A 14,796-nucleotide genomic window follows, 5' to 3' on the forward strand; every position below is an offset into this window, starting at 1 on the left:
TTTCTGCGGAAAAAACCTGCCTGAGCCCGCGCAGGCTGAGCGAGCCCACACTGGGCGCCGCGGGGAGCCCTCTCCAGCCCCGCGCCCCTGGCAGTGCCCGCCCCAGCTGCCCGAGGGGAGAAAAGTGGAGGGAAATGCGCTGCAGGAGATGGCGCGAGTGTCCCAGCGGGAGCCAGGGCGCAGAGCTGTTCCCGTGGCCCCCGGGCAAACGCAGGTGCCCCAAACTTAAGGGGGAGAGCGTGGGCACCTGAGGCCAGACGCCCGCCCTGGTCCTTCCCTGATCTTGGGGTGGCAGAGCTGTGCAGAGCTGGGGCCCAGCACCCACCCGGGGGGCCCTGACCCTTGACAGACAAGTCTCCTCCCGGGTGGAATCCGCCTTGTTCCGGGTGTCTAGAAAAGTAACTCACAACTAGAGAACTGGCCGCTCTGTACTGTTGGAGCGGAGAAGCTGCAGCAGGTGCAAAGCTGACTCCGTGAGCTTGTCAGACAAAACAAACATGCTGGTGGCCCAAGGGGTTGACCCTCAGCACTGTGAAGCTATCCACAGCCACTGCAGCAAAGTTTGATCCCCCGCCAGGGAGCTACCCACAGGGCACAGCAGACCTCTCCTGTCTCCCCGCAGCTCCCTCGGCAGTGGATTTCAGTCAGTCTGCCTGTTCTGCTCCCCACTCTGTCTCTGCTGAATCCTCTCACCCCCACACCTCTGGCCTGTACCCCAGCTCTTGTATGCATACATAAGTGAATCTTAAAGAAAAACAAAACAAACACACCCCAACACCTCCTGAAGGGAAAAGAGCAAATTGTATTTTGGGATTATTGGTGATAGGTGATTTCAATTTTCTTCATTTTATTTATTTGCTCTTAAGTGTTTTCTGCAATCAATGTGTTTGTTTGTTCCCCCAACAAGAATAAAGGTTTTTTCTAAATAGAGGCTGTGCGTCCTGAGTGCCAGTTCGCTCCCTGGAGACCGAGGCGGGGCCCCAGGGGGGTGAGCCAGGTCTTCTCCCGGCGGGCGAGGCTCATGGCCACCCACCGGCCCCTGCTCTGCCCACTGCTCACACTGTCTCCGCCCAGCAGCCGGTCCACCAGAGTGGATTATGGCCCCGCTGCCATGTGGGGAGACGCAGGGCAGCCCCGCCATTCTTTGGAATCAGGGAGGAGTCAGGCATCCATTCTGCCTGTGCTGAATGAGGGTCCTTGAGGGCACCAGGCGGTGATCATGTCGTTTTTCTTTTGTAGGAGGCGGTGCCCCAGCTAGTCAGGACTGGGCAGGAGCCCTGCGGCTGCCACACCCCACAGGCAGCTGCCCCTGGAAGCCTCCTGCAGGAAACCCCACTCCTGTGAAGAGATTTTGCCCAGAACTTGAGCCTGATTTGCATCTTGCTTCTAGAAGTCACTACCTAGTGGTGTGCAGACACAGGGGGAGCATTAAACCACGAGGTAAGGAGTCCCCTTGGGGAGCAGAGCTGTTGCCAGGGAGTCCATGCTGAAGAACCCCAGCAAGGTCTCTGAGATGCTGATTTGAAAGCAACCCCCAGGTCTTGGGTCTGATATCAACTATGCTGGGAGGATTTATACCCTGGAGACTGCTCGGTTTCTAAGGGGCTGTTATTTTTGTGCTGAGGAGTGATTCGTTATTTTGGGGGAGCTATCACGCAGCACACCCCTGGCTCCTGCACATCAGCTTCTCCTTCCTCTTGGCTTCAATGCTTCACCTAGCTGTTCCCTTCCAGGCTGGTGGGCAGGTGGGTGGTTTGGTCCTACCCACACTTATTCGGGTTCCTGAGCAAACCCATCCCCTTACTTTCTTGAAAATACCTCCTGGGGTGTGTGTGTAAATGTTGCTTCCTAATGATGCAGGGATTTAGGAATAATCTAGACTAATTTAGAAATAATAATTTTGCCCTGACTGAAAGTCTCCAGAAGTGCCTTTTAATGCCACTAGTAACATCGATGTTCGTGTCTTCATACTGTAGAAATAAGATTTTCCTCCCTTTATAGTAGTAGCTTACCTGGTGTGCATGGAACCACCTGATGAGAGAGACAGAGCAAGTCTAATTCCAGGTTGTGGGTGGGATGTGGCAGGGCTGGGGTTTGAATTGGGTTGTCTGAGTCGATTCTAGTGATCTGTATTCAATTGTGAACACATTTGCTAAAATGCTTCTGTTGATCTAATATATTACTAACAACTGTGTGCAGTATTCAGATCTTTGACTTCTGGATCAAATGGCCCAGTATTTGGCTGAATTGCTTAGTCATTGTTGCCCTGAACCAACTTCTTCCTCTCATTTTCCCATCTCCATAAATCGTACTGCTCTCTCCCGGGTACACGAGCTGAACCCCAGGAAGCAGGGCTGCCCCACCCACATGGCCCATCCGGAATGCCAAAATGATGTCTTTCCTTTTCTCATGTCCTCCATACAAATTCCTCCTGATTTATTGATACCCAAAATTCGTAATTTATTGCTTTGGTGTAAAGCCAGGAAAAGGGAAAAGTCTTAAACGTCTTCTTTTCTAGGGCTCATTATATGGATGCCAGGTTCAATCTTTTTTAATTCTCTCATCCATCTTAGTTATTACACCTTTTTATAATGGAGGGATTGAAGCTCAGAGGAGTTCAAGCAAGTAAATAGAAGATATGATCATCGAACCCAACTTGGGTTGACTTCTAAGTCTGATTTATCTACTAAATTATCCAGGCTAATATTTCTGTGGGCCTGGACCTGTATTAGTGTCTGTTTCTTGTCAGAGAAACCAAGTCTATCAGTGGAGCTCGGGGAAGGTGCCCCATCCCTATGGCCTTAGACTGGGTAGATGTAGCGCCCCCTGCAGGACTGCGGACACCCTTGGCTTCAGCTCCTGCTAGAAGGAGTGCTGACATCATAGACTGAAAGTACAGGAGACTTAACAACCTCACCCCAACTCCAGCAACCCTCCAACAATGACCGATAGGAATGGCATATGAAGGCCTCAGCTCCCTTGCTCCTTGGGTGGGATAACCCTACATCAGCTCCCAGAATTCTCCCCTGGGATCCAGCGCCATTTTCTGGCTGCCAGCCCTTCCCTGTCTTAGTCCCCAGCTTATCTATCGAGGTTTCCTCTGATGCTTCCCAAAATAAGTTGTCTCTTTGGAATTCCTGTCTCGGGGTTTTCAGAGTCTGCTCTTTTGGAAACCAACTAAGACCACCAGCAACCATCCTAAATACAGATTTCCAGAAGACGAAGAATCGGTCAACGCTGAGCTCATCAGCACAGGAGGGACAGAAGGAGATTTTGCCAGGCCTATCTCTCCTCTTACCCAGTTGCTTGTTCCTTCTCCCTCAGCCACAGCCAGGCAGGGAGAGTCAGCTATTTGTCCAGGAACAAATAAATACCATGCCAGTTCTGAGGAGGAGGGAAAGCGTGTCCTGCTCTCATGGAGGCTCTATTCTGTGATGCCAGGGGACTTTGTAAAAGAACCAAATGGATCTCCTAGATTTGAAAACCACATATCTGAAAAAAAAAATTCTTGGGTGTGTTTCAATGAAGAAGATAAGATCAGTGAATTTGAAGACAGATGGATTGAAATCATTAAGAAGAAACAAAGTAAAAAGATTTGGGGAAAAAAGAAAAGCAGTTTCCACCATCGTGAGACATTCACATAGAATTCTGGAAGAAGAGGAGAGAGAGGTGGATGAGGCAGAACATTTATTAAAGAAATAATGACCCCCCAAATGTCCAAATTTGATGAAAAAGAAGTACTTCAACCTGGAGATCTAAGCAGCTCAGCAAATCCCAGGAAGGAAACATTCAGGAAAATTGCCATTAGTCAGCTCATGGGCAAGCTGCTAAAATGCAGAGATAAGCAGTCAAAGCAGAGAGGCACATTCCAGATGAGTGAACAATGGCCAGAACTGATGGGAAAAATCTCTAAGGCGCTGATAGCACTTAGAATTTCACATCCGGTAAAAATATCCTGAATTATCCAAAACGAATCCAAATGAATTATCTGGGTCATTGGATGCATGGAAAGTGGTAGGGGTGATTCAGGCAGCCTCAAAGTAAGTCCTGTGGCCAGTGGTGAGTGATTCTGGATCCAGATGGTCTGAGAGCAATTCCTGAGTCCAAAACTGACTAGTTGAGTGAACCTGGCCAAGCTCCTTCATGTCTCCATAACTCGTGTGTTCATGTGTAAATGACAGTAGTAGTAATACCCGCTGCCCATGGTTATTTAAGGATGAAGGTAGTTGTTAATTTCCAACTACCTGGGAATTTTCCAGATAGCTTTCTTTTGTTGTTGATTTCCAGTTTAATTCTGGAAATCCAATAACATATTTTGTACATCTTGAATTCTCGTAAATTATAAAGGTTGGGCCTTGAAAGCTGACCACAGACACGAGGCATCCGGGAAGGGATTTTTAGTTTTCGCTGAAACAGGGGACTGTGGTGATGGGCTGTGTTTGCTTTGGTGGTGGGAGAACCACGGTGATCACACCTGAGGGCAGAAATCGTATGTTGTCCAGGAATTAATAATGATGTAGCAAAAAAGTACTATATTTAAAAATTTAAAGACAGAATTTTATCCATCATACCAAAAAGCTTCTGTCCAGGAAAAAAAAAAATTAACAGAATAAAGAGGCAACTTACAAAATAGAAAATATTTACAAATAAATTCAAAAATAAATAATAACAAAGGTTTGGTTTGGACCCAGGATAGAATCTTTCTGGCCACTGCTTCACCAGTTGGCACCTGTTGAGGAAGTTTGACCTCAGGAGTTAATGTTACTGCGCAGACAGGGACGCAGATAATTCCAGGTGCTGATGCTGAGCCACTATTCCTGCTCCTGAGGGTCAGCTGATGCCACTGCAGCCTAGAAGCTCAGGGTGCAGATGCCGTCCCCCGCCTTCCCAAGGGCTTCTCTGCAATGCCCCCCACGCACTGCCTCTTCTTTTCTGCCTTCAGCGCTTCCTTTTCCTCCAAGGCTCTCTAGCCCTGTCTCTCCAGCACAGTTCTATGCACTTGTTCAGAGCCATGTCTTGAGATCCAAGCTTCACTGAATGATTTCTTTAGACGGCTTTGTGCCTTACAGGGGGACACAAAGCGACTCCTGCCGTCTGGGTGTTGGTCCAGAGGCTCTGCCTGTTGCAGATCTGCTGCGCTCTGTCCTTCTGTCTCTCGCCTGACGCCTGTGGTCTCCATCCCACGATGAGGCCCCTTTCCTGCTTTCCTGATTCCCATTTAAGCATTATCTGTATACTGGATATGAGGTACGGAGGTGTGACGGCTGTTTCACTTGGTCCGAGGACGGGGTGGACTCTGTGGTCATGGAAAGCGCAGCTCTTGTGTTTCTGAGCCTTGAATTCTCAAGTGCATTTGCCTCTGGCCCCTTCCTGCCAGGATTCAACCAGGGAGAGTCAAAGTTGAGCCCTGGAGCAGAAGGAAACAGACTGTGTAAGTTTGGGTTCTTGTGGGCATTAAAAGGAAGGCTGCACTAGGACCTCCCCCCTCCCCTCCAGTGTCCACCGTCATTTCTGCTGAGAGGAGGTAGCGACTCCTGACTCTGGCATATTTTAGACACTGTGCACTCGACCTGGCTCTGCAGGCACAGGTCTGGCCTGGAGAGTCACAGCCATGTCTGACTTTGCTGCCTTCACAACTCCCATCTCATCCCCCTTCTGGCCCCAGGGTTTCTAATGAAGATGGAACACAGATGAAGAAGTTCACACAAAGAGATCTCTTAACACAAAGAGATCGGAAATTTGGGGCCACAATGAAAATTACACTGGTGGGCTCTCCCCAGAACAAGGGGCTTGTTCCAGAGAGATCAAGGGGCCTCGAATGGCTAAATGACTCCATTAGAGTCTCTTGTTCCGGTTAAGTACATGTCACAGACGGAGCAGGTGAGGCGATTTGCAAACTGTAGATACACACAAGACTGGGGGGAATGACCTTGTGCCCCGTGCGCAGAATGAGAGTGAAAGGCAGAGCTCAGCATCGCCAGGCTGCCTCTCCTGGACGTGGGAGGAAGAGAAAGCCTTGATTTCGTTCATTCTTCAAGATGGACAGTGTTCCAACCAGATAGGATCTTTTTGCTCCCCTGTTCACATGTACCTGCAGCTGCCTCTTAAAGGGTTAGTGCTGCTTCCTGGGGTTTCAGGTTTCAGGCAACCAAGTAAGAAAACTCTTAAGGCCCCTCCCACCAGCCTTAAGAGAACTACACAGAAATCAACACACAGACTCTGCTTCAACTTCTAATACGTAACGCACCTTATTATTTATATTAATAAATTCAGTCCAGTTGTAGTCCCTCCTCTACCACACAGCGCCTTTGTTGGATTCCCGCACATGGAACCCACATTTTTGTGGACGATCATGCAGTTCTTCTGGTGCCTGTTAGAACCTTCTAGGTAACATTTGTACCTGTTGGGGCTTGCTGGCTTAGCAGAGACCGTTTCAGGATCTGCAGGCATCGTGAGGGTCACCTCCGTGGACACAAGAGAGAGGGCTTCTGCCAGCAAAGACTACTGAGCAGAAAGTGGGTGGGGAGGCCACATCCCCAGCTGCACTCACCAGGCCTGTCTGTCTCCTCCCCAGCTAGTAGGGCCCCACTCCTTGCCCTGCCTGAACTTTAGCACAAGATATTCTGGAAGGTCGGGAAGTTAATTGGATTTGATTGTGAGTTTGATTTTCCGAAATCTTGGATGCAGGATGTTTATACAAGATTTCTACTTCTGTAGAAACCAGACCTTGAGCTGGGAATTTAAACCCTAGAGCTCGTCATTTTCTCCTGAATGCAGCCAAGCAGCCCACTCCACAGAGGGTTTCCTGTGGCAGAAGCGACTTAGTTACCCAGCGGGCTGCTTTCTACAGAAGCGTGATAGCAGGTGATCATGTGGGTAACTCACCTACCGGGTGCCCTTGTCTTTACCAGTGGGAACAGGATCAAAAAACCTGTAAGTCGAATCAGATGAGAGAACCGTGTTTCCAGGAGCTACGACGACAGCCTCTGCGCCCACCACTGGCAACACCTTCCACCTAAGTCCAGGCTCAGAGAAGCAGAAGCACTGTCAGTGAAGCTGAATAATGCATTTATTCTAGGAATCTTATGTGACCTTATGTGAGTGCAGGAGCAGCTGGAGGAGGGGCCAGCCTTTTGCTGGCATCCTGGGGTCAGCCTGAAGTCCTTGCGGGTCCCCTAGCCCAAGAGGGGAAGGGAAGCTAGACATGAAGTGGTATCAGTGAGGACAGTTTGTGACCCCCCAAAAACAACTCAGAATCTAAACAGGTAACCAGGACCCATGAGGGCAAACCAGATCCGTGTCTCTCTCATTGCCTCCAGCCCCCAAAGCACAGGGAGCATCTGGTGGCTGTCACCGTGGAGCTGTGCTCATGCCGGGAGAGGAGTCAGATGCGGTGGGAGAGACGGGTGGTTGCTGGAGGAGCAGAGCCCGGCCAGGATCCCGTGACACAGGGCAGTGCGCAGGGGCCATACAGGGGCTGGTGCCGCGGGAGATCACCCCAATATGCCAGGCTTCACTTTGGGTTTTCTGAGCATCGTGCAAATTCCTCTGATGGTCAGCCCCAACCCAGGACCCTGCAGGGGAGGGAATGCTAGGAATGCAGCTCTGCTTGGCTGAGTCCCCATAGCAACAAGCAATCAATAGTTCCTGTTGTCATGGAGGTTGCGTTCCAGTGAGGGGATAAATGACAATTAAACGATATACAAGTAGATTGTATATAGATATATGCATGTATGTGTAGATGCACAGTCCTTACTACTAATGATATTATATATGTGTACATACATTCCTGATTATAGGTGATGCTATATGTGTCTATCTATCTATCTATCTATCTATCTATCTATCTATCTATCTATCTATCTATCTACCTATCTATCTACCTACCTACCTACCTACCTACTCCTATATACATATTCCTTATTACAGAAATAAGTACTTGTGTTATCTCCATTTTACAGATGGGAAAATCAAGGCTGCCATAGGCTAAATATGTCGACTTAGTGCCACAACTACTAAGAGCCAGGACCAAGCTGTGGACGAGACAGTGTGCCCAGTCAGTCAGCGCCTGAAGCATTAACTGCTGCCGTAAGTTGTTTATTCTGCACAAAGTCTTGGCCCCAAGCACTCCACTCAGATGGACCCGCCTTCAGGGGCCATCACGGTTTTCATAGTTTATGGCGTCCGCGCATTTTGTCCTTTAACTCTGCTGCACTTATTGATCGTTCTCTCCTCTAAATATAAAATTCTGAGCACGGACACCATTGTTTCGCGCTGGTCTCAGCAGCTCACGGTGCTGCGTGTCCAGGCACTTTTCGTTGCGGGGACCTTGTGCCCTCCGCCGTCAGCGCCAGGTGTGTGTACCTGGGGCCTGCGCAGCTCTCAATCCCAAGGAAATCTTGTTTTCAGTTGCTTTGGCCACTTTTGGAATGTGCTAGAGAAAAGGGAAGGCAGCCTGGCTCTTGCAGAGCTTCCCCGTGAGCCGGTCTCCTGATCACCACTAATCCGGACAAGCCCAGGCAGAAGGCCAGGGCTGGCCGGAGGGATGTCTGTCTCCACGGGCCCCTGGACGCCTCGCTCCCGGGCTGTGACATGAATTCCTCTAGGTCATTCGGCCGGTGGAAGGTTTAGCAGACTTCCAAGTCCGGTCTGCAGACCTGTGTTTGCTGTCTGTCCTCTGAAAGAAAAGAACCTCTGTGGACTTTCATCTGGATTTGCTGAGCCGTCCCCACGGGGAGCGAAGGCGGGAGAGTCGCGGAGGACGGGTCCCTGCTGGGCCGGGCGGGCGCTGTGCTGGCCCGGAGCACCGGAAGGGGACCTGCTCTGTGGCCGGGTTTCCTTTTTTTTAAACAGCATCACAGTTAGATCGGCTGTATTTCCTCAGATATGTGAGGGGAAGGGAGCGGTGACTTCCTGAAGGAAAGTCTGTGTATTTTTAGCCTGGAATATGCTGTCGCAAAGCTTTTCTCAAAAAGTAGAGACAGGCGGGTTCTGAACAATGGAAAATGCTTCCTCAGCCGCCGCGAAGGCAGGGTGCGCTGGTAAGATGTGTTGTGAGATCATGGGAACCAGATGAGCCATTTTGTTTTCCTTCAGTGGATGCCCAGACCCCAGGAAGATGTGCTTCTGGGTCTCAGAAGCTCTGCCTCGACTTACTTTCTTCTGAATTCACCTTCTGTCTTGTCTGTCTCCGTCCCCTCTCCCAGGGGCTGCTGTGATTGCGGTGGCACGGAATTAGGTGTCGAGCAAAGACTGGGCGAGGCCACCCGTCGGAGGACCCTGGGCTGGATCCTCGGACCTCACGGCTAAGGAAGGGCGGAGCGAGAAGAGCTGAAGCGGGAACCAGCTGCTCTGTGGCCTTTCTGCTTTACGCGAGTTTACTCCTCAATGTCCAACACGCTCAGAGCCCCATTCGGCTGTGGGCGACGCCAGAGGTCACGGGTGACGCCCGATGCTTAAGCAGGAGTGACGGGAAGGCTCACCGCCCCTCGGGCGCGAGGGCAGCCCGCTGCCTGTTGCCTGATTTCTTCTTTCCACGGGTGTCCCGAGTCAGTCTCACCAAGGCCTTTGCTCGTGTCCTGGAGCTTCTGCTCCTCTTGCCGTTTCTGGTGAACAGAAGCAGCTCCATTGTCTGTCTCCCTTGCCGCCTCTTGGCTGCTCGGGCTGCTTCTTGCCACCTGGAGTTGGGACCTGGGCCTGCCACCCCGTCCCCAGAGGCGGAATTTTGGTTTTCTTCCTTTAAGCCCAGCAGAGTCCACAGAAATGATTCCCTTTGGGCCGAGAGAGAGAGTCCGGCTTCTGCTGTGACAATGGGCTGGGGGAGGGCTGGTGGGCGGTGAGGTGGCCCAGGCTCTCTCGGGCTGGCACAGCCGCACTATTTGGTCCTAAACTCAGGGAGTATCAGAGCTAGGGAGCCCTGGGGCCGGGGTCTGACACACTGTGGGTCATCCCCAGGGGACGGGGCCCAGGGTCCTATGTGCTCAGGCGCGCCCTGGTGAGCTGGTCCAATAACCAGCAGGCACAGCAGCCTTATGTCACCCGAGCTGTCGCTGAGCTGGAGAGGTCACGCGCTCAGAACAGCGACCGGCTTTAAGCAGAATCTGTAATCAAGAACGAAATTTGGGTATTAGTGTATCGATTCGCCTTGTATATTAGCACCCCTAAATCTGTTTGCTTGGATTCTACAGTGTTGGGAAACAAACAGGAAGAATTAAAATGAAAATTGTCAGTTGCTCCAAAAAATAAAAAAAATAAATAAAGCAGAATCCACTTGGGTGGTCTGACTTAGAAAGAGACACGGTGTGTCCAGATGAGGGACAGGCAGAGCCCCCGTGATAGGCTTCGTGGGGCTCTTGTCCCTCCATACCCTCTTACTTGTCCACCCTGAGCCTGTTAAGAGGACGCTCACCTTTTATGTTGCAGCAGGAGAGAGCCACGGATGCTTCGTAGTAAGGGAGGACATGGCGTAAATATGCCGAAAGGTCGGGGGATGCGACAGCAGTGACTACCCATTTCTGAGCAGATTTTGATCGTGGCATGAAATGGCTCTGGTCCCAAAGGCTGCCCTGAATGGAGGGAATTCACAGCTCACAGATCAAAGTCTGGCTGGAGAAGAACTTTGTCTTTGAATGACTTTTTAAATGAAAGTTTGCAAATATTTGAGTAAGTGCAAAGAGTGGCAGTCTGGCTGCCCAGGCGCTATTCCCACCTGCCCCCATGTTCACCGTCTCTGTCCGCATGTAGCTCTGCGGTATGTGTGGCTGATAAGCATTTCTCTAAGGATGCGGGTGCAAGACAGGTAACAATGACACCCCGCAGAGGGGTCACTGAGTCAGAGAGGAGCCAGCCCCAGGCCTCTGGGCGCTCAGCCTCTGCTCTGCCCGCCCGCCCACAGCCTGTTATTAACGCTGGTGATTCACGCCCAGCACTTTGATCGTGCACCGGAGGCTTGAGTTGCTTTCACGTCATGCATATTATTTTCAGTGTCACTCTGCCCAGTGTAAAGAACAGGAAAATTACAGGGAAAACTTGACAGTGGCATGGGATGTCTTGAAAACAGAGACTTTCCAAGGGGAGCTCGGGCTCAAAAGATGAGTCTTTGTTTTTCTCAGCTGAACTTTAAGTTCTTTTGAAGTTTGCACAGGAAGAACTAAAAAGTTACCTCGGGGTTATCAGGCCCTAAGAAAGAGCTGGTACTTCCCAGGGAACAAGCAAGGTGCTGCTGCTCTGAGTCCCACCGGCTCCTCTCTGGGCACAAGGGAGCCTCCAGCAGGTGCCAGGCTGGAGTCTGAGGGGCAGTAGGGTTTGTGCTCAGGTCTGGAGAATTCTGGGCTGCTCTGGGCTTCCCGCTTGCTGTTTCCTTTTGCTGGAGTATCCTTCTTCCCAACTTTTCAGCTGGACTGGGTGCCCCCAACCCAGTGCTTATTGCTGTCGTTGATTTTTCACTCTGGGTTGTCATTTCCTGCTTATTTGCTCCCCCGGCAGACCACAGCCTCCAGCGGCTGAAGTTGTGTTCTCGTGGCCTGGAGAGTCTCCGTGCTGAGCGCGCCAGCCACGCAGCCGGCGTTTGCTGGATGAGCTGCCGGAACCACGCACACTTAAGGATCTGACCCCAAACTTGCTATGTTTAAGGGCTTAAGAGAGTGAGAGGCCAGTGAGAATTTGGCAAGTGACCGAGAAAGAGGGCACAGACTCTAAGGCAGTTAAAACTTGAGCCTGAGCAGGTTGGAAGGTAGCCCGAGGGAATGTTTGCAGAGTTAATGAGCCAGTCTTGGGGGTAGAAAATATGAAAATTCTCAAACAAAGAGTTATTGAGCTCTGTGCTGTGGTCAGCATGGGGGAGTTTGGAGGGGAGCAGGTGGAGGAAAGGTGCAGCGTGAGGGGGGCTCAGCCTGGCCGTGGCTCCGCTGCAGGGTGCTGGCTTGCTGGCTTCGAGCGAAGGGCAGAGGATTTGTGCAAAAGAAGCCAAAACTCTATGCGCGGCCTGGTCGTTCTTTTCCAGGTTCCAAAGGAAGAGAGGGCGGTTTCCAGGAAAAAAATGTAATGGATATCTTCATTGAAAACCATGATTTCCCCTTATTTGACGTTTCGTTCTTTCAGTTTCCGTCACCAGCAGTCAACTTAGGTCTGAAAATGTTACAGACAATAAGATATTTTGGGAGAGAGAGAGAAAGACCACATTCATGTGGCTTTTATTACCGTGTGCAGTTACAATTGTTCTGTTCTGTTATTGGTTATTGCTGTTCAACTCTTCCTGTGCCTAATTTATAGGTTAGAATTGTGTGTTGTCACAGGTGTGGGTGTATAGGAGCAAACAGCATAGTTAGGCTTTGGTACTCTCTGAGGTTTTAGGTCCACACTGGGGCCTGTTAAAGAACCATTTGATCTTTCTCTTCACTGCATTAGGAGGGGCCATGCGGCCAGTCAGCCATCTTGGTCCCTCAACGAGGCAACTTTCCAACATCACCAGCTTTTAAGTTGTGCCACCAGCGTTAATCTCAGATCTTCTGACTCCTGGCACCGTATCCTCCCCAGGACGGCACAGCCTTCCCCAAGAGAACAGAACCAGGTCTCCCAGCCTTTAGTGTTTACTTATCACATGTGGAAATCTAGATGGATGATGTCATTTCCTCTGGAATGCAGGAGTGTGTCTGCTGTCCCGGACTCTCCAAAAGTTAGAAGACATTGAAGCACCTACCCCAGAATCCCTGGGTGGTGGAGGAGCCAGGATTGGCTGGTCGAGCACCCTCCTGCCAACCCCGGGCCTCCCCAGGAAGAGCTAGGGGAACTCATCCGCTCTCTCCTCGTAGCCTCGGAGCCATCGGCCAGATCTAAGCCAAAGTAAAAGGATGAGGGAGGAGTTTATGGCTGTGGGCTCCTAGGCGGGCAGGAGAGTGGAGGAGGCTGGGGGAGACCCCTGTCCGGAGCGGGTGCAAACACCCCAGCCTTTCCCCAGTGTCTCCGCATCACATGCGTTTGCAGATTCCTGAGTTTCCTCTCTGAGCGGAGGCCACCTCTGTGCAGGAGGATCCCTGAAAGATCATGCCAGAAACCGGCAGGGTGAATAAGAGCCTCCCAGATGACTCGCGTCTCCAGCCACAGAAGGGCAGATCTGAGCAACAGATGCTGCCTGCAGCGATGTTTTACTGTTGCGCGTCTGACTCATCAGACCCAGGTGGTAATCACTTTGCTCCCTGGGCCACGGAGCAGAGAGTCCTGAGTGAGCGCAGAAGCACTCGCCCTTCTGAGATCCCAGGCTGAGGAGCGCTGTGGCTCTGGCTCGGCTGTCAAACCTTCTCCAGCTCACACCACGCTGCACAATGAGTCCGGGAACTAGGCAGCTGTGCGTCGAGGTTAACTTATACCAAAATTACCACCAAGTATGTTCATTTTTATTTTTAATAGAATTCTTTAATTGCACCTATGGAGCTAATGAGGAAAGACAGCCATGGGCTCGTGATTTAGAAAATGGGCCACAAAGCTCTAGGGTTGAGTTCCGGGGCTTAGGAGGAGAGCAGGGAGCAAATTATAATAGGAAGCGCTGATTCCAGCTGTGACGAACGTCACGCCTGTCTGTGGTCCAGCCTGGGCTAGGAGGGGATTCGAGAAAGCCATGGGCACGTTCTGGAGGAATGGGGGAGATCAAGCCATGTGAGGAGTCCCAGCCGGGAGTCTGTGCATGGCACCCACACCCCTGGGTAGAAGACGGCCCGAGCCCTTGGCAGCAGCCAGGTAGAGACCCCCCAGCATCCCAGTGCTTGCTGTCTTCTCTCCTGCCGCATCGCCCTCAGCCGGGCCCTCTGGGAACGTGGCACTTGGCCTGGGATCCCAGGACCACAGTGACGGGCCGCTGTGGGGAGACCCACGCTCCTTGTTAGACATCGCGCCCTGTTAGATGATTAAAATATGTTTTCATCAGAAGAACACACTGATTATTTTGTCTTATCTCTATTTTAACTGCTTCATTGAGATGTGATCTACACTCATACATCCGCCTCTTTCAGGCACACGGTTCGAAGGATTGCAGCAGACTTCCAGAGCCAGCGGATTTTCAGACATTTCCACCACCCGACACCTTGCCGTCAGCGGTCACCCCCGTTCCACCCCGGGTCAGGGCGACAACCACATGTTTACTTTGCCTTGCTATCAATTTGCCTTTTCTGGCTATTTCATGTAAATAAAAACCCGTGGGCGTTGGTGTCTGCTGGCTCCACCAGCACCGCGGCTTGGCTTGGAGCTGCGGGCGGTGCTCAGGGCAGGGACAGACCCGTTTGCCCTCCCTCCACCAACGTGGTGACTGCAGGGGGCACCTTCTGGCCATGGTGATCCACGCGGCTGAGATGACTGTGGGCTTGTCTGGTGTGGCCAGTGCTTTCACTGCCTTTCTCTGGGGTGGGTATCGAGGGGCCGTGCCAGGGGATTCTGTGCTCCACTTTTGGAGAAACCGTCAAGTGGGGGTGCCGTTTGTACTCCTGCCGGCACCGCAGGAGGGCTCCATGCCCACGTCTGCGGCAGCACTTGTTAATGTTCGACTTTCAAAGGACAACCCCCTAGTAGGTGCAAAACACGCCCTCGTTGTGGGCTGGCGTTGACAGCCACCCTGTTCCCGAGGACTGATGGTCCCGGCGTCTGTTAGGCGCCTGCTGGCCTGCTCTCCTTTGGAAAGATGCCTGTGACCATCCTTTACCCATTTCATGAACTGAACTATTATTGAGGTGCCTGTGAAGGGTGAGAAAGAATCAGAGAGGGCCCCTGTGCATCGGCCCGTGGCCCCGTGGTGACGTGTGCGATGTGCAG

Source organism: Talpa occidentalis, unplaced genomic scaffold, assembly GCF_014898055.3.
Source record: "Talpa occidentalis isolate TD23 unplaced genomic scaffold, MPIMG_talOcc4v2.1 talOcc4.4, whole genome shotgun sequence".
Lineage (NCBI taxonomy): Eukaryota > Metazoa > Chordata > Mammalia > Eulipotyphla > Talpidae > Talpa > Talpa occidentalis.